This window comes from Mus caroli, chromosome 1 (assembly GCF_900094665.2).
Source record: "Mus caroli chromosome 1, CAROLI_EIJ_v1.1, whole genome shotgun sequence".
NCBI classification, from domain to species: Eukaryota; Metazoa; Chordata; class Mammalia; order Rodentia; family Muridae; genus Mus; species Mus caroli.
In genome coordinates, this window is record NC_034570.1 from 71,292,947 (window position 1) to 71,318,085 (window position 25,139).

The following is a 25,139-nucleotide window of genomic DNA, read 5'->3' on the forward strand; positions in this document are numbered from 1 at the left end:
AATGTACTCCCAAAACAGAATTATGAGCAAAATACAAAGACCTGCCTTTCTCAATGTTCCAGAAAGCACCAAGAGTGAAGTTGATAAAATTTATATTCTCCCTTCTTTGTTTCGTGATATCAACTGTACAGATAAAAGGCAGACTACACTGTAGGTCAAATATATGCATTTTTAAAATTAATAAATAATAGTAGGTGCTTCTTTTGTATTTTATTATAATAAAATCTATTGTTTCGTCAATCTCATTCAGGAAGGTTTTAACCTGTTTTGCAAAACCCTCTCAAACATTCAGCACTTTGTGAAGAAAACTCGGTGCGAACAGTTGTCACTGTTTCTACCCCCATCGGATATACAATTCTCTATGGAAATTATTGTAATAGCTCGATGGTAATATCATTTCACACAAGTAGGACTTCATCTCCTGTGCTTCTATTCCCACCTCAATGGGAACCTGGAAGTATGATATGTCCAAATATCTCAGTGAACACAGAAAAAAACAACATATTTTCCTAATCAGGGTAAAATTTCAAGAAAGAACTTAGCAATGTCGTTGTCAAAGTTCAGGATCCTAGGAAAAAGGAGAATGCTATTACCTAACATTTTGATGTAACTTTATATTTGTCGTGTTAAAAATAAAAATGCAAATTGCTAAAGAAGGAAGACAAAGAGGTAAAGCGATGTGCCTGACATATATACCTGTAAAAATTGTTTAGCTTGAAAAAAGTAAAAGATTTTAACTATGTAAAAAAAAATACTCGAACGGCTGGAATCACAGAGCAAATGAAGCCATTACTTCTCCATCAGTTTGTAAGTTGCTTGGCTGATAGAGGAAGCAAAAAGACCAGGACTCTGACTATATAGATTGTGATGTTTGTAAGAAGGGACTATGTCAGACTATTATTTTAAAATATACTCACCTAAATTAAAAGCCTTGTAAGCTTTTATTTGGTACTAGATTCCAAGACTGGATACTATATATTTTTGTTCTTTATAGTTACTGAAGTGCCCAACCATGATGAAAGGCTTCCTTTATTTTTAATCTACTATTTCCATAATGAGAGCAATGGATAACTGACTCAATAAGGTCAGAAAATAAATAAATCAAACACTTGATTCATGTGTTTCTAAAGGAATACAACAAACAAACTCTTGGTCAAACAACACTATCAGTTTTTCCTTGCCTTGTTCATTCATGTCTCTGCTTAAAGCAAAAGGCTCAGCCAGCTACAATTTTCTGCTTTTCATAAAAGGCATTACATGTTATGTAAGAGTGTGCTAAGAAAGGAATTAAAAGCAGATTAATACATTTGTGAATTGAATAAAATGGGTACAGATATTTCTGAGTCACTCGGGAGAGAGAAGGTTCTTCCTGTTTTACTGAATTATTCTCGTTTTTAACTGCCACAGATACCTGTATTCTGACAGTACCGATGAGTGTCGCACTGAAGTCCCCATACATTCATGAGATTTAAAAAAAAAAATGGTCCAAGAAAAAGACCTGGGTTTCGGTCCTGTGATGCTGCCGAAGATTCATTGTTGTGTGACCATAGTGATCCGTTTGATCATGATTCTGCTTTGCACCAGCCAAGCGATGGCCTCATAGTTGAAACTTCTAACCTGTCATTTCTCCTAATGACTAAAATCTCCACAAAGCCCATCTCTCCCCATCTCCAAAGAGGCAAACTATCCCTCTTCTTTGTCTGTTTTTGTGAATCATGTGTCAGCATTTCTTACATTAACTCACTATAATGCATATAATTTTGTTAGAGACTGACTAAAACATAAAATCAAATCAATTAAGAATGTATAATATTCTATTGTAGGAAACAGCATCTTCTAAGAACTAATGTCTTTAGATTACCATAAATAAATCATTGAGGATACTTGTGCATAGATCTTTAACCATATCTCTTATTTTTCTCTAGGTTAGAACTCAGAAAAAAATGTTTCTATCAGATCAAGGGGTGATAAAATCATACTTACATAATTATAATTTCTCATCTTCCAAGAAGTTAAACACCCACCGCATATGGCCATTGCCTTGTGCATTGCTCCTATAAAATAGCTATTTACATCCTCTGCCTATTTTTCAGTTGCCTTAAGTTTTTGCCGTCTCATTAAATTGCATGTATAATTCGTAATTTAAAAAGTGGTTTGGAGAAAGGCAGTTAACAAATGTGTCATCAGCATCATTTACTTATTTCTGTAAACCTTCCCACTGAAAGCCCTTCTTAAAGCATCTAAAATTTTCCATTAATGTGCTGGGTAGAGAATCAGACAAGACTCCTCAATTACCCAAAGGCAGTGTTGGGCTGCCACCTAGTATTTATGTGTGGAACTGTCCGAATTATGCATTGAGAGCTTTCTCCTATTTATGACATATGGAATTCTGTAATCATAAGAATGTCACCTTATGTACCAAAGCATTGACATAAGCTCAAAGCTAATATCAATGAATGCAAGAGCCAGGGTTCCCACCCACTCACAGCAAGGTATGTTGAATATAGATAGGCTCCACATTTAACACTTGTTCACCTTGACTGAATAACAGAATGATAGACTGAGCACCAAGAAAGTCTGGGTCCTTATGAATTTACCTCCATGTGCCCAGGACTTGGTTTCTGTAATCTAAGGAGTTACAAAGAGACACTGTCCAGTCACTCATGCCCCGCCCCTTGCTCCAGGTGATGCATGGCAGTGGCGCACTGCATTTTGTCCTGGGACCACCATACTTGTGTCAGGCCAATGGGTTTTCCTCCTAGCGCTGTACCTTCTTGTCACTTTTCTCTCCTCCACACATGAAGATGCAATCCTTCCCTTGGTGGAAAGGCTTGGCCACCAACCCTCAAAACTGGTCCGACAGAGAACCTTGGTGGAAGAAGGGTTGCAGAGTGGTTGACACTGATGACAGTGACAATTGCCAGTGTCCCCTCACCACACAGCATCTGCCCATACGACCAAGGACTACTCCCAGTACCTCCCCACCCTCCCAGTGTTGCCCCAAGCACTTCCGGCTCTTACATGACCTTCCTCATAAATTTCCCCCAAATTCAGCCCATTGTTGTTCACCTTTTCCCATATCTTGCCCTAAATAGAATTACATATATACTCCTTTGAGACTCTTGGGGCTTATGACAGAATTTCTCTAGCCTAATATAATCCCACAAGAGGTAAAAACAAACACTTCTTCCCTTTCTGTTAGACATTGACCCTGATGTCCTTTCCTTCCTATCAACAGGGGCTCATTCAGGAGTGATAGGATTATGGCAGTCCTATTTCTTAGATCCTTCACACTCTAAGTCTAGATCTTCTCTGCTATGCTGTACCAGCATCTTTTTCTGTATATGACCTGACTGGACAGTGTGTTGGTAAGCTGAGTCTATGTAACAGACAAGTCTCTTCTTGAGCATGAGCCTCACTGATGAAGTCCTGACACCTACTTGGGTATTCTAGACCCCTCAGTATGATCCAGAGCTGCCTCTTAATGCTTCCTTACTACTCTGCCCCACCAGGAAGCCTGTGCTCTGCTATCCTTTTATCTGGGTCCTCAGAACTTGTTCTGTAAAGCCACACCTACTGGGCAAGGTGAAGAAGGGCATGCATGCCATCTGAGGTTTGGGATTTTTTTTCTTAATGTAAATCTTACAGCCCATTTCATACATTAAATCAGAATCTATCTTAATAAGATCCTGGGAAATTCACACGTGCTTTAAAGTTGGGAAATACTGAATACATACCTGCTCCACATTCCCTTCTCTGCCATTGCACCTATTCATTCCCTTAAATACAATTTGCAATCTAAATTGGTTTTGTTTATTTTCTCTTTTTCTTTGTATTGCTCCTTCATCACACTGGAGAGTGAGCTTCGGGACAGCCAAGATCTTGGCATACAGTGTCATGTTTCTCAGGAGGCACCCAGTCACTCTGTCATTGCTTATTGCATTGAGTTCTGAATCCATTTCCTCTTGTTCCTCTTTGGTGTGCCACAGCCCCCATCCATCTTGCATTCTCTCCTTTCTGGATCTTGTTCATTCATCATATCACAACTTTTTCAAACAACTTTTTCTTAGTGTTTCAATCACACTGCATCTCTCTGCCCTCCAGGAAGCTAGAGGATGCACGAAGACAACTAATCACAGATCACCTCAAAGATTCCCCCACTGGGAGAGCACGAATGCAATCTCCCACTACCACAAGGCACTCAGTCATGGTTCTCACATTTGAGAAAGTTTCAGGGGTCAGCACGTCTGGATTGCAATGGATAAGCCTTGCCCTGGGAAAATCATCTCCTTGATCATGTTATCTCCTCTGCCAGGTAAGGCTTCATTTGTCTATCTAGGTATCTATGTATCTATGTATCTATGTATCTATGTATCTATCTATCTATCTATCTATCTATCTATCTATCTATCTATCATCTATCTATCATTTATCTACCTATCTCCCACCTATTTATCTACCTATCTATCTCCTATCTATCTATCTATCTATCTATCTATCTATCTATCTATCTATCTAGTTAGTTTTCTAAGACAGACTTTCCCTGTATAACCCTGGCTCTCCTGGAACTAGCCCTATAGACCAGGCTGACCTCAAACTTAGGGATCCATCAGCTATCTAAGATTTTTTTTGTGTGTGTGACTATCTGGTCTCTCCAGCCAAAATATAACATTCATGAAGGCAGCATCTGGAGTTTTTCTATTTCCCAGAGTTTTAGGCTGGCTGGTGCATTCATTCTTTAGAAAAGAAACAACCTACTCCCCCTCAATCCCCATTCACAGAAAAAGACTACACATTTAAAGTTATAGAAACTACTCTTGGGGGGGCAAAAGCATTCTATGAGAGTTCTTTCAAATGAATGGGTTCAGTGGGTATCATAATAAGCCAGAATGTGATTTCCTGTTGTAATTGGATAATTACTTTTTCCCAGTTTATTAATGTAAATGTTTTCTCTATTTGGTCTCTTGTAAGTGTGTGGGTATTTCATTCTGGATGTCACCCACAAGACAGGAAAGAGGGTGGGAATCCATAATAGATCTGGATAATTGGCACAGGGTGCTTTTATTCTAAGGACTGGACATTTTCTAAGCTAGTACAGTGTTGATGCCTATGGCTTTGTGTAATTCTTCAACATGGCTCTCACAGGAAGCCAAAATATGCTTTCCTGTTGTAATGGAATAATTTTGTGCTTACAAAACATTCCATTAGAAAGGACTAAGCAGGAGGTCCTGGCTTCTGCTTTGATTTAGCATAGAGATGATTTGAACAATGATATGCTAGGAAACCCCTATTTTGAGAAACCCTGATTTTTTTTCATGTCAGTTAGAGCTGGAAATCCTAGGCATGAGTGTCTCCATCCCTGGCCATTTTCACATTCACTATTTGTTGCACACATAGCAAGTGGGCTGCTTAGTCAATCCATCCATCTTGATAAAATGCCTAGAAACACCCTGAAGAATTACACAAAGTGATAGGCACCAGCTTAGAAAATGTCCAGTCTTTAGAATAAACACGCCTTAGTGCCAATTACCCAACTCTATTACCAATTCTCACCCTCTTTCCTGGCTGGCGGGTAACATTCAGAATGAAGTAGCCACATGCTTACCTGGGACCAAATAGAGAAAACCTTTACATTTATAAACTAGGAAAATGTTGTCATGAATATTCAGTAAAATATTTCTAAAACTGAGACGCAGCATGAACAAGAATCCTCCAGGACACACAGGTGGCAGGTGAGAGTGGCACAAAACAAAACAAATATTCAGGAAACATGCACAGTCACTTGATCCTTGTTTCCTATGGGTTTGATGTATAGCACAGGCGTGGACATTCTCACACCTTATGAAGTTCACCCTGCAACGTGAAGAGAGATAAGCAGTGGGCTGTTTTGTCTGGACCTTAAACTTGAACTTGAAAAGGAAAATTGAGTCAGCCACCCAAAGGACTAAAAATCTTCCCTTCTGCCTCCCCCCCCAACCCATCCCAGGTCTCTGGCACATCCTAGAGATGCTCCCCCCAACAAGCCCCCTGCCAATTTCCCTTCTCTCTCCCCTGCTCTCCCTATTCCTGATCCCCCTGCCCTGTTCCATTCCCCATCCCCTCCTCCATCCAGTTCCCTCCCTCCTTCCATCTATCTCCAATGTCTATTTTATTTCCTCTTCAGATTAAGATTCACTTTGTTCATATTGTTGTTCCACCAAGAGGGTTGCAGACCCCTTTAGCTCCTTGGGTACTTTCTCTAGCTCCTCCATTGAAGGCCCAGTGTTCCATCCAATAGCTGACTGTGAGCATCCACTTCTGTGTTTGCCAGGCACCAGCACAGCCTCACAGGAGACAGCCACATCTGAGTCCTTTCAGCAAAATCTTTCTGGTGTATGCAATGGTGTGTGCATTTGGAGGCTGATTATGGGATGGATTCCCCGGGTGTGGCAGTCTCTAGATGGTCCATCCTTTCGTCTCAGCTCCAAACTTTGTCTCTATAACTTCTTCCATGGGTGTTTTGTTCCCAATTCTAAGAAGGGGCAAAGTGACCATACTTTGGTCTTTGTTCTTCTTGAGTTTCATGTGTTTTGCAACTTGTATCTTGGGTATTCTAAGTTTCTGGGCTAATATCCACTTATCAGTGAGTACATATCATATGAGTTCTTTTGTAATTAGGTTACCTCACTCAGGATGATACCCTCCAGGTCCATCCATTTGCCTAGGAATTTCATAAATTCATTGTTTTTAATGGCTGAGTAGTACTCCATTGTGTAAATGTACCACATTTTCTGTATCCATTCCTCTGTTGAGGGGCATCTGGGTTCTTTCCAGCTTCTGACTAGTATAAATAAGGCTGCTATGAACATAGTGGAGCATGTGTCCTTCTTACCAGTTGGAACATCTTCTGGATATATGTCAAGGAGAGGTATTGCAGGATCCTACGGTAGTATTATGTCCAATTTTCTGAGGAACCACCAGACTGATTTCCAGAGTGGTTGTACAAGCTTGCAATCCCACCAACAATGGAGGAGTGTTCCTCTTTCTCTACATCCTCGCCAGCATCTGCTGTCACCTGAAGGGCTCATTCTCTAGCTGCATATGTAGCAGCAGATGGCCTAGTCGGCCATCATTGGAAAGACAGGCCCCGTGGTCTTGCAAACTTTATATACCTCAGTACAGGGGAACACCAGGGCCAAGAAGTGGGAGTGGGTAGGTAAGGCAGTGGGGCGGGGAGGGCATGAGGGACTTTTGGGATACCATTTGAAATGTAAAATAAGAAAATACCTAATAAAAATTATTTTTATATAAAAATTTTATAAAATATAAAAATTCATTCTATAAAAATGTTTTAGATATATTTTATAAAGATATTTATTTAGATATATTTTTAAAATATATTTAGATATATTTTATAAGATATATTTCATAAAAATATTAAAAATTGTATTTTATTTTTAAATTTATATTTTATAAAATATATTCTAAAAATTATTTTATAAAAATAAATTTAATTTATTATAAATAATAATTAAAAAAGATTCACTTTGTTATTTGGACCTCCTGGTTGTCTTCTTTGCATCTGTGGATTGTAGCCTTGGTTATCTTGGACTTTATGGCTACTATCTGCTTATAAGTAAGTACATGCCATGAATGTCCTTCGGGGTCTGGGTTACCTCACTCAGTATATTTTCTAGTTCCAACCATTTGCCTGAAATTTTCATGATGTCCTTATTTTTAATAGCTGAGTAGTATTCCATTGTTAAATGAACCATATTTTCTTTATTCATTCTTCAGTTGAGGGACATCTGGGTCATTTACAGTTTCTGACTATTATGAATAAAGTTGCTATGAGCATAGTTGAGCAAGTGTCTTTGGGGGATGGTGGAGCATCTTTTGGGTCTATGCCCAGGAGTGGTATAGCTGGGTCTTGAGATAGAACTATTTCCAGTTTTCTGAGAAACAGCCAAATTGACTTCCAAAGTGGTTGTCCAAGTTTGTATTCCCATCAGCAATGGTTCGCCTTGTTCCATGTCCTTGATAGCATGTGCTGTTACTTGAACTTTTAACCTTAGCTATTCTGATAGGTATAAGATAGAATCTCAGAGTCCTTTTGATTTGCATTTCTGTGATGACTAAGGGCACTGAACAGTTCAAGTGTTTCCCAGCCATTAGAGATTCCTCTGAGACTGGATTTTGTAAAGTTCTGAACAATCATGCATCTAATTACAGCACATGATATAATTATAAACTGGCCATATTGGTTCAAGGTGCTTCAAGTATGGGTTGACTATAGGTATTTCTCTATTTCATTATTGTTCATTTATTTACAACTGTTTCTTATTAAAATCTTGGAGACATATTAACACTTTTTTTTCCTGAGGAATATATAGTGCTCAGAGCATACTCTTTATGACTTCAAAGAGGTTGTAAGTCATTGGTCAATCCTTTGGGATGTCATTCACCAAAGCCATGGCCACCTGCCATCAGTAGTCAAGTGACCTTCCCTCCCTCAGTATCTTGTCCAGACAGGCTACCTCATGATCTGCCCACTCATTCAAGGTATTCAAATCCTCTCTTGAACTTCTTTCTGCTGACCTATTGTGACCTAACCTAGCTCAGCTCACTCATTCTATTATGTATACTTGATGTACATTTTTCTCTTGACAATACCAGTTTAAATTTAAGCTAGTCTGGAAAACTGAAGCTGGAGATAAAAGCATCAACCTCCCATCTACACATTCATGTTGACTGCTACCCAGTAGTATGGGAAAGGTCATCATTACAGAACAGTACACTGTAAGAACAGAAGGGAAAATGGTTCAAAAAATAATAAAAATGGAATTTGTGTTTCTAATGGGCAGGGACTATTTCTTATTTGCCCATGAAACATTCTCTCTTTCTCTTCTCTCTCTCTCTCTCTCTCTCTCTCTCTCTCTCTCTCTCTCCCTCCCTCCCTCCCTCCCTCCCTCCCTCCTTCCATCTCTCTTATAGGTAGTGGGCCCCAAAGGAGCTATGTACTGGTTAGCTAGGGTTATTTGGTAAAAATGATCCAGATAGTCTTGTGGGTAAGCATTTTCAAAAATTAATGATTGATGTGGGATGGTCCAGACCAATCTGAGTAATGCCACCCATGGGCAGGTAGATGGTCCTGTGTGGTATAAGAAAGCGAAATTAACACAGCATGGGGAACAACCCAATATGTGGTGTTACTCCATAGTCTCTACTTCAGTACCTGTAGCCTGTGAGATGAGATCAGTTCTTTTCTCCCCATGTTGCCTTTGGCTATGTTGGCTATAGCAACAGAAAGCAAACTAAGACAGACTAATACAACTTTCAAAGGACAATTGAGTTCCCAGTTTAAACTTGAAGAGCTTGGACAATCCGATTCCATTTTTACTCTTTCTCCAAATGATGTAATCAAAATGAACCTAAGGCTACTTGCCACAATAGTTAAAGACTATAATTTTCAATTGATTGATTGTAAGGTGCAGAATTCTTCATCTTGATTTACTACTCTGTGGAGCATGCATGTGTGTGTATGTGTGTGTGTGTGTGTGTGTGTGTGTGTGTGTACAAACCTATTATAACATGTGTGGGAGGTCAGATGACAACTTTCACGTTTTGCTTCTCAGAATCCACCATGTGTTCTGGGAACCAAACTCTAGTTATTAGGCTTTCTTGGCAAGTGATTTTTATCCACTGAGCCAACTAGTCTATCTGGTGCACAGTCCTTTACTCCCCAAAGAACTCCTGTCAAACTGGGTCACAATGTTAACTAATGGTTAAAAATCAAAAGAGAACTTCCAAACCAGGGGATCTTAGAGACTGATTATACCTCACAGTTAAAGGGTAAATGTTATGAATAGTTTCCCCCATCTGCAAATCCAAATCTTGCTCAGTGAATAGAGAAAGAAGCACATTGAAGAGTTTTACACTAAAAGAGTTTAAGTCACCACCTTCAAGGAAGTACCCACTTGACCTACACGTAAAGCCCAGTCTACCTGCAACAGTAAATTACCCCCCCCCCCGGCTCTGCTCAGCCAGATGAATAAGGAGAACCTGTTCTCTGCTTTAGCCTAGGAACATCTCCTGGGGTTGGGTGCCCTCCACAGAGAAAGTGAGAAAAGAAAAGACTAGACATCTCAATATTAAGTAGCTTCTTTCCTGAACTTCATGCTAGGGTAGGGTAACCAAGACAAGCAAGTCATGTGATCTGGCTTAAGGTCATTTTATATATGTTCATGTATTTATCTTTTTCCTGTAGTGCTCTGAATGATCTAAAAAGGTTCTCATTATTTAAATCCCATAACTCTTCAGCCCCAAATACTCTCCTTTGGATTTTCTCTGAATATTGTTGGTTCTGCAAGACTTCCCTTCAGAAAAACTTCTTCCACCCTCTGGAAAGATTGTGCCTCCTGGCTCTTCTCTAACCCTGCTTTGTCTTCTTCATAAGACTTTCACCATCAGACACATTAAAGATCTAATTCATTGATGGTGTATTTCTCTAACTACAAAATAAGCTTAGTAGTCTTCATTGACGTCCAAAGACTCCTAAATAAGGGAGCCTGAATCAATATCTAAGCAGTTGAGCCAGTGATGGGGTTACTTATCTAAATCCTAAAAGTTGGGAGGCTGAAGCAGGAGGATTTCAAGTTCAAGGATAGTTTGGGTTACATAGTGAGTTCCAGTCCCATCTGGATAGCAAAATTCTGTAACAAAACCCTGTTATAAACAAAATGTAAACAATAAGAAGACAAGTAATTAACTAAAGGGATCAATTAAGCTCTGAGACTCCAAGACCAAGAACCAACTGGCTTTGGTTGCTTCCAGCAATAACATGGGCTCTTTGCGTCTCAGAGATGGCATTTTGTGCTCAAAGGCCTACAGATCATAGAATAAAGCAAGAAGAGGAAAGGAGCCTGAAAGGATAAATGAGTCAAGAGTCTGCTCCAGGGGGTCAGCAGTCCTTCAGCTCCAGCTTGCTCATGGGAATAAAGGGATTAAAGTAGGGGAAAACTTTGACTCATCCCCAAGGCTCTAGTTCAATAGAACTCCTTGCTGCCTTCACCTTTGTATCAAAAGGAGCTCCTCTCTACTTCTGCCCTTTAAGGTCAACATCGGGGACAATTTCAAGCCTGCCTATGTGTGGCTTCTGACTGCAAGTCACCCGTTTGCATTCTTTGCTCTAAAGTAGTAGCCATGTGATGCTATGTTAAAGACACTGGTGCTTACCAGTAGTTTTGAGGTTTATTACAAATAACTTGCTATTCCATAAGAACTGAAGGCCAATATTCATAAATCGTTTCTTGTTAACTGGTTATATTGCTTTTGGCAGTAACAATGCCATTATTTTATCTAACTTGCATTCTTGATAGATACCCTTGAACTAGAGGAGAAAGGGATGGGGGCAGGGAACATACAGCAAATTAGAAATATCCTACCTATAAAATATGTGCTGCATGCTAGCATCGTTTCTTATGTCTACCAGGGCAGAATATAAAAGGCTGAAAGTAGTTGCTTTAAAATTATCCCTGTAAGAGCACGTAATGTTTTCCATTAAACTGGGACTAGCAATTTTAATTATATATAAATTTAGTCCCATTAAATAGAAAGAAATGCTTTGGCTTGAAGTCAAGGCTGAACACTTAGTCTCAACCATAAGGTCTATGAAAAAACATCCCCTAATCCTTTCCCAACTCCAGCTCCCACTCTATACTTCTGATTTTCTCCATCAGCTCACAGGTTGTATTTTTCATATTCATATTTCATATTTTCATACCCACACCTTTCATATTTTAATGCCCATGGTATGTCTTACTCCTAGAATACATTGCCCCTTTCTTCTCCTCTAATTTAAATCCTTATCAACTTTGGAGGTTATAGCTTCATTTTCATTTCAAATGTAAACCGTCCTCTACCACCGTGCCCCACAGTGATCTTCTATAGATGTTCTGGGACTATACTTTATATTAAGTGCTTGGTGGGTGGTCTTATACAGGCATCTTTCTCATTCTGTAGCAGAAAGGACACAATAGATGAAATGCGGGGTCTGAGAGTTTCTGAAAAGTACAAAAGCTGGACCAATATAGATGCTGCTAGAACCTTTTATACAGCTCTTTAGTTGACCCCAGAGGTTACTTTGAGCTTGATGAGACAGTTCATAAATCTGAGCACTTTCTAGCCTCAGACACCTGCACCTCAGCCTGTTCCCGGGAGTGTTCTTAACCTGTGAACCAGATGGACTAGAAATGTCAACAAACTAAGCCTCTTAAGAGCAATCCTCAATCAATGAAGGGTGAGAGTTAGTAGATCAATACATCATCTCCCACTCTTCTTAGTGGAAAAGTACCAAGATGTATTCCACATGGTCCCTCAGAAGATCCCTGCCATCATTTCACTGTAGCTACTCACAGCAATGACCTATTTGGCTACTATCTTCCCTATAGAATTTTTAGAATAAATGTGTCTTCAACGTTCATATGCTCTGATGACAAAAGAAGAGAAGGATCACTGGAAGACATTTGGCTGTCCTGTCACGACAACTATGTCTCCAGAATGGAATGAATTCTCCCCATATCAGAATCTGATGTTGGGAAGCAACACACACACACACACACACACACACACTTAGGGAGAAGTAGACACAGGTCTTCATGCAAATCCCTTTGTTTTTCCATGAACAGTTTCATGGTCACCAAATGGAAATGAAAGAGCAACAACAAAAGGTAGAATTTTGAAAGGTAAAAGCCAATTCAAGCTCTTCCCCTCAAGTCATGAGTGTTGCCTTTTATGTCAGTCATTGAAGTACCATACTAAAACTAAAGATTACCAGAATTGAATCTGATGTGGCTTATATGCAGGAATGGTTAGATGAAATGGTCAGAAGAATTGACTAGAACATTCCAACATGAAAATAATTTCAACATTTCAAGTTATATACTGGGTTATATCAGGTTGGAAGATAATTTTCTGAAGCACTTGAAGGTCGATGGTCATTCAACTAGGTTAAAAAGCTTAAGCCAGGCAGTGGTACATGTCTTTAACAACCCTTAAGAGGCAGAGGCAGGCTGGGCAGTGGTGGTGCATGCCTTTAATCCCAGCACTTGGGAGGCAGAGGCAGGCAGATTTCTGAGTTTGAGGCCAGCCTGGTCTATAGAGTGAGTTCCAGGATAGCCAGGGCTACACAGAGAAACCATATCTTGAAAACAGGGTGGGGGAAGGGGGAGGCAGATGTAGGTGGATCTCTGCCAATTCAAAGCCAGCCTGGTCTACAAAGTGAATTCCTAGACAGCCAAAATTGTGACACAGAAAACCTTGTAATGAAAAACCAAAAACCAACCAACCAACGAACAAACAAAAAGCCTTGCAGACCCTAGCTGAAGAGCTGTTGACATCAGTATCTGCTATGGGAAAGAGTCAGTTTCCTTTAAGTGTGTTTTCTTGTGTGTTGATCATGCTCCAATGGATGGCTATATACTTACATGGATATGGGCAGCACTAATAAGACTCAAAAGTCACAAAAACAATTTGAAATTTAGAGGGAGACATGGCGTTGAGAATAAGGGGACACCAGGAAAGTATTGGAAAGGGGAGTTGCAGGTAGATATGATCAAAATATATTGTGTACATATATGCATGAAATTCTCAAAGAATAAATATGTGTAATTTATATGCATATACAAATAATTCATATGCATATGCACATACATATATACATACATAACCAGAGAGAGACATTTAAATTTTGCCACTTACACATTCATAAAATGGCAGCTGGGATTGATTCTTTCTGTTATCCTGCTTCCTGGTGCCATACTGAAATCAGTGTGTAGATTAAAATCTCTCAACCTCCTCTTTCTGTAGAATGCCAGCCTCTTAGCAAACTGGCACAACCTATGTCACCACTATGTGCAAAGCTTCATGAAGGACTGATCTTTGAAAAAGGTTACAAAGAATTCAAGGAGGCAGGGTGGTAGAGGAGACTTGGAAACCCACTCAGGAATTATGTCTATGCTTACTTGTTGGTTCCAGTGTTCAGAGTTCCTGTCAGAAAGTACAGACGGTGAAAAACTTTGTAGCACTCAATCCTAAATTGAATGCCTTCATCAAAGTTTTCTCCTCAAGGCTCCAGGATCTATGAAGAAGAGGAGGCAGAAAGGTTGTAAGAACCAAAAGGGATGGATGACTCCAAGGAAACAGTGTCTTCAGACAAAACAGGACTGATGCACACATGAACTCAAAGAGACTGTGGCAGCATGCACAGGTTCAAGATAGAGCAGGTCCCAGTGCTGAGAGGAGGGAATGGATCTACCTGTCTTCACTTCTAACCAAGAATCTCTCTGCATGTTCAGTTGCAAAGGAAAAAACAATTGTCTTCTCCAATAGTGTTTCACAGGATACATCAACTATACTTCAACTACACTTCAGAGTAGGTCCAATGGCATTGAGTAGTTGGCCAACAGAAAACAAAATGCAATGCTATTTTTGTAGACTTCTGTCTTATCTTGATTTGTTTAGGCATTTTCCACTATTTGTCTTTTGCTTGCTTCTTGTGTTTTGTGATGATTTTTTTCTTTTCTCATTTTTTCCCATTTTTTATTAGGTATTTTCCTCATTTACATTTCCAATGCTATCCCAAAAGTCCCCCATACCCTCCCTCCCACTCCCCTACCCACCCACTCCCACTTTTTGGCCCTGGCATTCCCCTGTACTGGGGCATATAAAGTTTGCAAGTCCAATGGGCCTCTCTTTCCAGTGATGGCCGACTAGGCCATCTTTTGATACATATGCAGCTAGAGTCAAGAGCTCCCGGGTACTGGTTAGTTCATAATGTTGTTCCACCTCTAGGGTTGCAGATCCCTTTAGCTCCTTGGGTTCTTTCTCTAGCTCCTCCATTAGGGGCCCTGTGATCCATCCAATAGCTGACTGTGAGCATCCACTTCTGTGTTTGCTAGGCCCCGGCATAGTCTCACAAGAGACAGCTATATCTGGGTTCTTTCAGCAAAATCTTGCTAGTGTATGCAATGGTGTCAGCATTTGGAAGCTGATTATGGATGGATCCCCGGATATGGCAGTCTCTAGATGGTCCATCCTTTCGTCACAGCTCCAAACTTTTATTTTTTATTAATAATTTTATTCATTTATATTTTAAATGATATCCCCTTCCCAGTTACCCCTCCACAAATCCCTGCCATCTCATCCTCCCTCTCCCCCATCCCCTTTGCCTCCTCCACCCACTCACCCACTCCTGCCTCACTACTATATCATCCCCCTACACTGGGACACCAAGCCTCCATAGGACCAAGGGCCTTCCCTCCCATTGATGTTAGATAGGGCCATTCTCTGCTACATATGAATCTGGAGCCATGGTTCCTTCCTTGTATACTCTTTGGTTGGTGGTTTAATCTCTGGGAGCTCTGGAGGGTCTAGTTAGTTGATATTGTTTTTCCTATGGGGTTGTAATCCCCTTCAGCCCCTTCAGTCCTTCCCCTAGCTCTTCCATTGAGGTCCCCAGGCTCAGTCCAATGGTTGGCTATAAGTATTTGCATCTGTATTGGTCAGTTGCTGGTAGAACCTCTCAGGGAACAGCCATACTAGGCTCCTGTTAACAAGTGTTTCTTGGCATCAGCAATAGTGTCAGGGTTTGGTGTCTGCAGATGAGATGGATCCCTATGTGGGGCAGTCTCTGGCGGCCTTTCCTTCTTGTGTATTTCTTGGGTTTTGTTTGATTCAGTTTAGTTTAGTTGCTTTATTTATTTTTAGAGAAAAGAGAGAAAAAGACATCAAGCCAGGGGAGGATCTGAGAGGAGTTGGGAGAAGAAAAAAAAATGATCAAAATACATTGCATTTAGATTTTTTCAAATAAATAAAAAATAAAAATAAATTCCTTTAGCACAGTAACTGAACTACTGTAACTACTACAGAGTAAATGTTTCCTCTGACCAATGCAGGAATGTTGGGCACGGAGTCCCACAAACCATTGACTTTAAAATACAGAGTTACTTCACAAAATTAGAACAATCTTTATACCAACTGGCAAGTGTAATTCTCACCCCTTGTCAAGGAAAATTCCCTGTGCAACAAATGGAGACCACTGCAGACAACTACAATGGATAAAATGCAAAATTGTGGATTCTACTGCCCACTGATACATCTACACAACTCCTGCACCTAAGGCTTAGAGACTATTTCAGAAGAGGTCAACCCACCAAAAGACTGGGCTATCCAGAGGAACAGGAAGTTTTCTGTGAGATCATGTCTCCTAGAAATGACAGAGAAGCTACAACCATGGAGTCTAACCACCATGGCTGCCTAAACAAGATCTGAACAAGGATGATATCAGTAGATATGCTAAAGTAGAGGGAGAAAGCTTACCAGGACTTAACCCTAGACAAGGGACTACAGGCAGCTAAGAAATGCTGAGAGGGAGAAATAGTCTTCCCCAGGGAAGAGCACACCAGGTTATCCAACTCCAAGTGATCAGCCTTAAAAAGAGTACATACAAGTAAAAGTATGATTGTATGTATGTATTTGGGAAAAAATATATATACATATTACACACATATAACAACAGTTAAAGAAGAATGATTTGGGAGAGAGAGTCAAGGGGTGGTTCATAAGAGGGGCTGGAAGGTAGAAGCAGAAAGAGGTAAATGATGTGGTCATATTATTATAATCTCAAAACTAAAAAGTGTTAAAGTAAAAAATATATCGAGGTACTTAAATGTCAGCTTCTTGGCTGTCTTGGAGAATTTGGGAGAAAAAAATGATAAAAGCCTGGAATTATTCTTGTTAAGTGTTTATCACTTGCTTTAAAAGGAAGAGCAAAATAATTTTTACCAAAATTATCATTAATAAATCACTAATGAATAAGTATTAGCTTTCTTCCCTCCTAGAAGTTTTGCTTGGTCAGCCCGTTAACATACCAACCAGTAAGCGCTACACCAGACTTCATGAGGTTTCCTTTCCTTTTAATTAACTTTAAAATCTTATTAGCCAAATTATTAGCAATATGTTACAAGGCATTGAGACTGCAGCTGTGCATGCATCTTTATTAAAAAGGCACTGCCATGAGTTAAGAAACTTCCAGCATTATTATAAACTCCATCAAGGCTAGGGAGATAATTCCGTTTGCAAATTGGTCCCAATTCAAACTTGGCAAAGGAATGCAAATTAGGTTTGAATTAATTTGCTGCTCTCCTCCCATTCTTTTCTCAAAACATGTAATTTCTTTTGGCAATTAGCTTCCATAGACTTTACCCTAGTACTTAGGAAGGTGTACCAACTCATAAGAACTGAAGTTGTGATGTTATTTCAACTTAGAAAAAGACGTGTGAAGAAGGAAGAGAAATAGGCTTTGAGATGTCGTATCCTTCCTAAGGGATTCATAAACAACCCTAAATTTCACCCAGCAAGAAAGAACTAGAATACTATAGACTATTTTACCGTCCTAGGCATTTCTCAGAAGTGTAAGAATAGATTTGTCATAGACTTTGTCCCATAGAGTATTCTAAATATAGACTCAGCTTGCCTCTGTCCACAGCTGCTTCATTCTAAGGCCTTACCAAGGGTTCAACAGTGAGTGCCTTTATTGAAAATGGAACTACATCTTCAGGTGCAAGATCTTTTACAAGCCTTTTGCAAGGCGAGAATAAAAATCCACTGCTAAGGCAAAAAGCTCTGGGGACCTCTCCATTCTAATCCGGTTCACAGGTCTGATGCAAAACAAAACCGAGGTACTGTAGCTCTGCCTGCCTCCTTTGACAGCTCTGGCATGTTCTCTAGTCATTCTCAATGCTAGAATGCTTTAAACTATTTGCAGGGTGCTAGATAATACAGATTCTCTGGCATTACCGATGCTTCTGATCCAGTGTTCCTCCAGTTGAACCTGGGACTTGGAAAGATTCTGAGGGAGTAGGCTTTAGATGCCACCTCAACAGAGACACTTGAGCTTGGGAAAGAGTACACAGTAAAAATGTCTGGCATGCAAGCACAGAGACCTGAATTTGATCTAATTATAAATGAAGTCAGAAGTACTGGGGTTTATTCCACATCTTTTTTTTCCCCCCTGACACAGAGTTCCATGTCCTTCTGGTTATGGGACTGCCACCTCTGAGCACGGTGCTTTCCAATTCTTCCTTTCCTTAGATGAGGTGGGGGAGGTGGAACACTGTGTTAGTGCTACCTTTTATGAAGAGAAATCTTGGTGGCACAAGATACTAGTTGTTTTAATCCTATCTGTAGCCACAAGAAGCAACTGTGGGCTCTGGAGTAAAGTCAGGGTGTGTTAAGCTCACTATACTCCTGAACTCTTGACTACTTTGGACAGGTTTTTTAATCCCTCCTTAGCATTTTCATCTATAGAAAACAAATAATGATGATTAAAGAATTTCAACTACAAAGATTTTTTTCCTTAAAAACATCATAGGATTGTCACATAGTATCCAATATATGTGTAGACATGCCAAATCAACTCATTATGGCAATTCCATAGAAATAATTAGTAAGCATTGCATGAATATGATAGAATAGTCGGAAGCAACAGCTCTCCACTATTGTTGATCTTTCCCACTGGGGACACATAAATGTGAAGAAAATTTGATTGAACCACGGGAACATGAGGAGGCTTTTACTAGCATTTGATACATAAGGATCAAGACACTGCTAAATATCTTACAATGCACAGAATGGTTTCTACCCACAGGGAATTAATTGTCCTGCCCTGGTTGTCAATATTTGCAAGGCTGGAACACTAGTAAAGGTGTGGAGATACATGCAGGACATGCCACAGGAATCCAGAAGTATGGCGTTCAACTACAATTCTTGGGTTTAGATTTTCTGGACTTGTGTTCATTTACAATTAGAATGTATAAGTCAAGAAGGAGTTAAATACAATACTGCTTAGAGAACTCAGGAAAGCAAACACCCATTTCTTTTTAATGTACCTTCACACACTGCAATTTAAAATCTAGGTTTCATAAGTGAGTGCAACAAGACAGTCATGATTTCGTTTTTCTTCATGGTTGTATAAAATTCCATCCTGTGATTTCTTTATCCATTCATGTGTTCATAGTCATCTAAGCTGGGCCTATCTCTTGGTTATTGAGAAGAGTGTAACAGTAAACATGGGTTTCAACTATGTCTCTGGTATGTTATCTTAGACTCTAAGACTCTACACCGTAGAATCTTTGGGATATAGATTCAAGAGCTGGCTAAACACCCATTTTCTATACAACCCCGTTCCTAATTACACAAATACCAAACTTCTTAGGTACTGACTGGAAAGAAATCATCATCTAGTTTTTGATGTGCATTCTCTGCTAGTCTAAACTGCCTATCTTCAGCAAAGTGTTTCATAGCAAATAACAAAACTGGATGTCTTTAGACGTAGTATGCAGTTACATCTGGCTACTAAGACCTCCCATCCCCCAAACTCAGAGGAAACAGTTAATCTTTAATGATGCTTCTTTTGGAGATCCACAATTGGTTAAAAAAAATGCAGAGACCAAGGGCCTGTGGGTAGCCAAACCCCAACTGATCTGTCGGCAAGGTAACCCTTACACCCAAGACTTTTGGAGTGACAGAAGGATGGTAATAGCCAGACACCTGTTACTAGCTAGTGTCTCCTAGGCACGACAAGGGAAATATGTCTATAAACTCTCAACATTACAGTTATCTGAAGATTGCCAATGTAATGACAGCTGGCATGCCAAGGTGGACAGGACAAACCCCATATGGCTCCACCCCTACTGGTGGCTCATGGATCCAGAGAGGGAAAGAATCCATTTCTTCCAGGGACAAACTCCCACATAGGTTGTCCAGTAACAAGTGGCTAGCCCTGGACACATGTGTACATGAACAAGACTAAAAATAAATGCTTTTTTCGATAACAATTAAAGAAGAGACCGTGGATGGGAGAGGAGTTGGAAGATGGGGTGAGAAATGGGAGTAAAGGGGACACGGTGCTCATGTACAAAATCCTCGAAAAGAAGAAAAATTAAAAATGTAAAAATTACTGGTACTCATTACACGGAGCACCTCTTGAAACTGATCGGTTTCCTGTCCTTGTTCGGTGAGTTAAAATTAAATTGTTATTTGCTTTGATATATACTTGACATTTTGAAAATGTAGGCTAAATAATCCAATCAAAAACTTAGGCACATCAACAGATGGTACCCAGTGTCACCCCCTGGCCTCCACATATGCACAGACCACATGTAAACCCTCTGCCCTTGTACATGGTCACCCACATACATGCAAAACACACACACATACACACCACACTATGGTGGTTTAAATGAAATGTCCCCATAAATCTCTACTATTTAAATACTTGGTGTCCCTGACCCCCTTGTCTAGTGGCTGATTAGAAAAGATTAGGAGATTTGCTGGAGGAAGTCTGTCACAGAGGAGGATTTTGAGATTTCCAAGGCTGTTTCAAATTAGCTTTCTCAGCATCCTGTTTGCAGTGTAAGACACAATCCCTCAGCTTTCAGCTTCCAACTAGCGCTGCCATCATAATGTTGACGGAGTCCTATTCCTCTGGAATTACAGGCCCAGAATCAACCCTTCCTTCTAAGTCACCTGGGCTGTGGTGGGTTTTGTTTTGTTTTGTTTTGTTTTGTTTTGTTTTGTTTTGTTTTGTTTTGTTTTGTTTTGTTTTGTTTTGTTTTTTCACAGAAATGTAACAATGCAGAAATAAAAGAAAAAATTCTGAGTGCTTATTCCTGTGCCTTGGAGTGAAAGACCCCGAGCCACTTGACAGCTAGGCCATGAACTTCGGAGACAGTAACTATGAAAGCGCTTCCAGAAATCATCAGAGGCCCACGAGCCTGAAGGGGATGAGCCAGAAGGGAAGCAGTGTGAAGACTCAAGACCACAGAGCCTGGTGGGACCCAGGGACCCCGATCTCCATCTTAGGAGCAATCTAGAGGCATTGAAGAGTTTCATCACCGGGGAGCCAAGAGGTTCTATTTGCATTTTATAAAAATTTGAGCTTCAGTGTAGAGACTAAATTAGAACAAGGCCTAAGAGGATACAGGAGCTCTTAGGAGGTAATTGGGTATAAAAGAATGTAAAATCGGGAGAAGCGGCGCAGATGCAGAGAATAGGAACACATTCAAACTGAAATGGCTCCAGGACTTATAAGACAGACATACACAGACCAAAACACTCATATTTCGATGTATTAAAAAAATAGTGTCATCACAAAATTGTAACGACTCCATGGAATTTATCATAAAATTAAGTAGTTCAAATGAGGCCCATTGCATATCACTATACAGGAGAAAACAAAGGACTGAAATACATATGTACAAGGCTTTCAATAAAGTTCTTGAACACAAAAATAAAAATCACAAAGTTTTAAACCCAGATTACTGTCATGTCATGTTTTATAGTGGCCTTCTTCATATGCATTGCATGGAACACACAGCCTACCCCAACCTTCTCTGGGTTACACATGAATGCACACCCCCCCACACACACACACCACCTTGCTTCCATCTACTCCCAAATCATGTTCTCCACCATTTGTCTCTAGTAGCCATGACTGTAAGGACAGGCAGTGTCAAGCGTAGCTGCGTAAGTTCACTTTGGTCATTTTTATTGTCTGTATTCATGTTACCATCACCATCATCTACTTCTAGAACATTCTTACTGTCCCCCAAAAGAAACACTATGGCTATCAGTACTCGCCACTTATTTATTTCCTACTACCTCTTGCCTAGGGAACCTTTAATCCACCTTACAAACTGTGAGTCTATGGATTTGGGGATATAAATAGAATTAGACACCACTTGACCCTGTTTTTACTGACCTCTTTCATTCATTGCCATATCTTAATGCTCATTCATGGTGGACTATGTTCTCGAACTTCATCCCTTTTATTCCCAAATATCTCACTGAATGGCTATGCTGTTCACATTTGTTCATTCGTCAGCTGGTGGGTATTTGAGCTTCTGCTTCATCAAATTATGAATGAAGCCAAGAACAATAGTGTAATTTTCGTGCTCAATGTCTTGGTTGGGTAGTCGTCCGGGGAGTGGGATTGCTGGGTCACACGGGAACTCTGCGATCTTCTGAAGAGATGCTGGACTGTTTCCCAGAGTGGCCACTCTGTTTCTCACTTGTATTAACACCAGCAGACAGGTATCCCAGTCTCTCCAAGAGCCAATCAACATCTCTTAGTATGTTCCACTTTCTTCTAGTCATCCCAGAGGGCCTACTGGAGACCTCATCTCGGCCTGGTTTGCATTTCCCTGGGGGCTCCCGCTGTTCACTTTCACATCCTAACAAATCACTTATGCGCCTTCTGCGGGAAAATACCAGTTCAGATCCGTTGTGCATTTCTGATGTTGGTCTTTTTATTGTTGGAGTTGTGGTCTTTAGATATCTTAGATGGCGGATGCATGGTGCTATGAGCTTTCCCTCGTCCCATGGGCTGTCATTTTCACTGTCCTGATGAAGTAGCTTAATGAATAAAAAGATATTTTCAAAGTTCCACCCTAGGTGATTTAACTGTTATGCTTCTTCTGTTCACCTTCATTGTTTTTTTTTTTAATTTAAAAAATAACTTTCGTGAAACTATAGGAGCATACAGCTAAGTTGAATGTCAAATTCTTTTTATGTTTTCTCCCTGCAAGATAGAGGAAAACCCAAGTGCCGTTTCTCCCTGGGAATTTGTAGTCATTTTCTTTAACATTTGTGTTCCTTCCTCCGAGTTAAAAGACTCTAACTACTGTCAGATGCTCTATCTTCAGCGAAAGCAATTAAGGAGCATTATTCGGGCTTATCAGTTCTATGTCATTTTATTAGCTTAGGCAATTAGAAGAACTTATCATTTTTAAAAATCACATAATTATTGACTATCACAGGCCTGTTACTGAGAAAGGTGATGACTTGTAACATTGCTGTGAGGGAAAATGAAAATAGAGGGGTGAAGAGTAAGCCCAGAAGATGGAGGTTAAAGGAGACAGGCATAAATTACAATTAGGGGAGTGCAGTGGAGTCTTAATGCATCTTTTAAGACCCTTTAAGTCACATTAATAAAAAGGAAGGAGATGGTGTTAGCACTGATAGAATGTTGGATTTAAATGTTAATTTATTTCTTTTAAACAAGTTCTCCTCCCTATTCTTTTACATGCGAAGGGGACTCAGAGGTAAGGTTGAGGCTAGAGCTAGAGCCTGGTGGTAGAATCCTTGCCCAGCATGCATGAGACCCCAGGATCAACCCCAGCAAGCCCTTCTCTCCAAAAAGAAGCAAAGTCAAGTCAAGACTTTATTAATGGGCTAAAAGGATGACTCGGTGGTTAAGGGTGGGCACTGTTATTATAGAAGACCTGAGTTTGGTTCTCCAGACACACATTGGGCAATAAACTTCAGCTCTAGGAGTCCCAATGCCCTTTGTGGATACCTGCGTTCACATATATTTACCTATCTTCTACACACACGTAATTAACTAACCAAGGTTGCCGGCATGGTTCCAGCAGAGCACACAGCCGTCTTCACTTGGCTCATCCTGGGAACCTGGGATGTGGCTGCCTTTGAAAGGTGCTTGAAAACCCAAACATGTCAATAAAGATGTGGAATTTAATTTTGGACGTGTTCTTCGGAATGAACCCATGAGTAGCATTAGCTTCTTAAGGTGCATTCTGGGTTCTGGTTGTCCACGCTGCATTCAGGGGCACAGATTACTCCTTAAGTGCACCTTTCTTACCCTTAGGTATGAACCAAATCTCTTCCAGAGAAGTCTTTTAAAGCATTGGTTTCTTTTCACTGGGAAACAAGCTCAAGTGACTTGCCAGAATGACTCCTTTCCCAGTGTGAATCAGACAATGTTCATGGAATGGTACTCTAGAAAGACTCCTGTCTTCAGGCTGGGGAGATGGCTCCTGTTAGTCAAATGGTTGCTACACAAGCATGCGGAACTGAGTTCAGGTTCTAACACTTGTATAAAAAGCCGGGAGTAAGAGTGGCATACTGCTACAAGCCCAGTGCTGGGAGCACGGAGACAGAACTCCTGGGGCTTGCTTGCCAACCAGTTTAGCCAAATTGGCTTCAAGTTCCATGAAAGACCCTGACTCAAAAAATAAAGTGAAGAACCACTATGAAAGAGACCTAATAAGAGCCCTCTACTTTCCCCACACGGGTGAACATACACCACCACCACCACCACCACCACCACCACCATCACCACCACCATTTTGTTTCTTTCTACTCTCAAATGATGCTAACAGTATATCTCCAATAACAGAAACAAATGAAGAATCATGTTTGATGACCTAATTAACTACACATCCATGCCAGATAACTTCTCCTCTTTCTTCCCCTCCTTCCAGTCTCCATACTTAACCAAGTTTATGCCAGCTAATACTCTATCATTATGTGGGTTTCTGTTCAGCAATCAAGGCCTCTGATTCTAGATGACCTTACTCAGCCTGCTCCCTTCTGTGTTCCTCCACTCAGATAAGAATTCCAGCAAGTAAAGGAATTGTACCCATTCAGATCCTAGGACCACCAGAGGGGACCTTACTCCAGAAAGCCTGGAGTTGTGGCAAAAAAAAACAGCCCCAAGTCCTCTTCTGAAACTTTCACAGGGATTCTTTCCTGGGTCCATATACAACGTCCAAGTTTGAGAATATATATGAGGCAATTGGTCTTACGTACAAATATATTTAAGACAGAGATCAAATATATAGGATAAGATGTCCATTTATATATCTCCAATAATGCATCTATATAGGATAAATGCATTCATTTGGGATCCTCCATATTGCAAAATTGAGGTAGTGGAAGAAGAAAGGTATAGACTGCAAATGTGGGTGTATAACATGAGCCAACTTTGTCCCTGCCATCAATTTCTGTCATGTAACTCAGAGCTCTATGGAGTCCTAATATCCATTTTCCCCTGGATTATTATGCATGAATATCTGTCAAGGTAGGGAAGTAGAATGTACTATATTCAATGTGTTAATATGATCTATAAACATTTAAATTTATGGTATGTGGATAACTTGTACTTCTGCCCTAGACCCTAATAGTATGTGCCAGATTTTGAATCCAATTTTATTAGATTCATTAAAAATATTTATTATATCTATCCTCTGGGCTTCATGTTATTCTCAGCCCTGTGAGACAGCAGAAAACTGAAATGATAA

At 40.1% G+C, this 25,139-nt stretch overlaps 1 non-coding gene across 1 annotated transcript; it reads right to left on the reverse strand.

Moving 5' to 3' along the window:
- Positions 1-4,161: 4,161 nt before the first annotated feature.
- Positions 4,162-4,323, reverse strand: LOC115032416. Its single transcript, XR_003838092.1, has one exon. It is a non-coding gene; the product is annotated as a U1 spliceosomal RNA (small nuclear RNA).
- Positions 4,324-25,139: the final 20,816 nt, after the last annotated feature.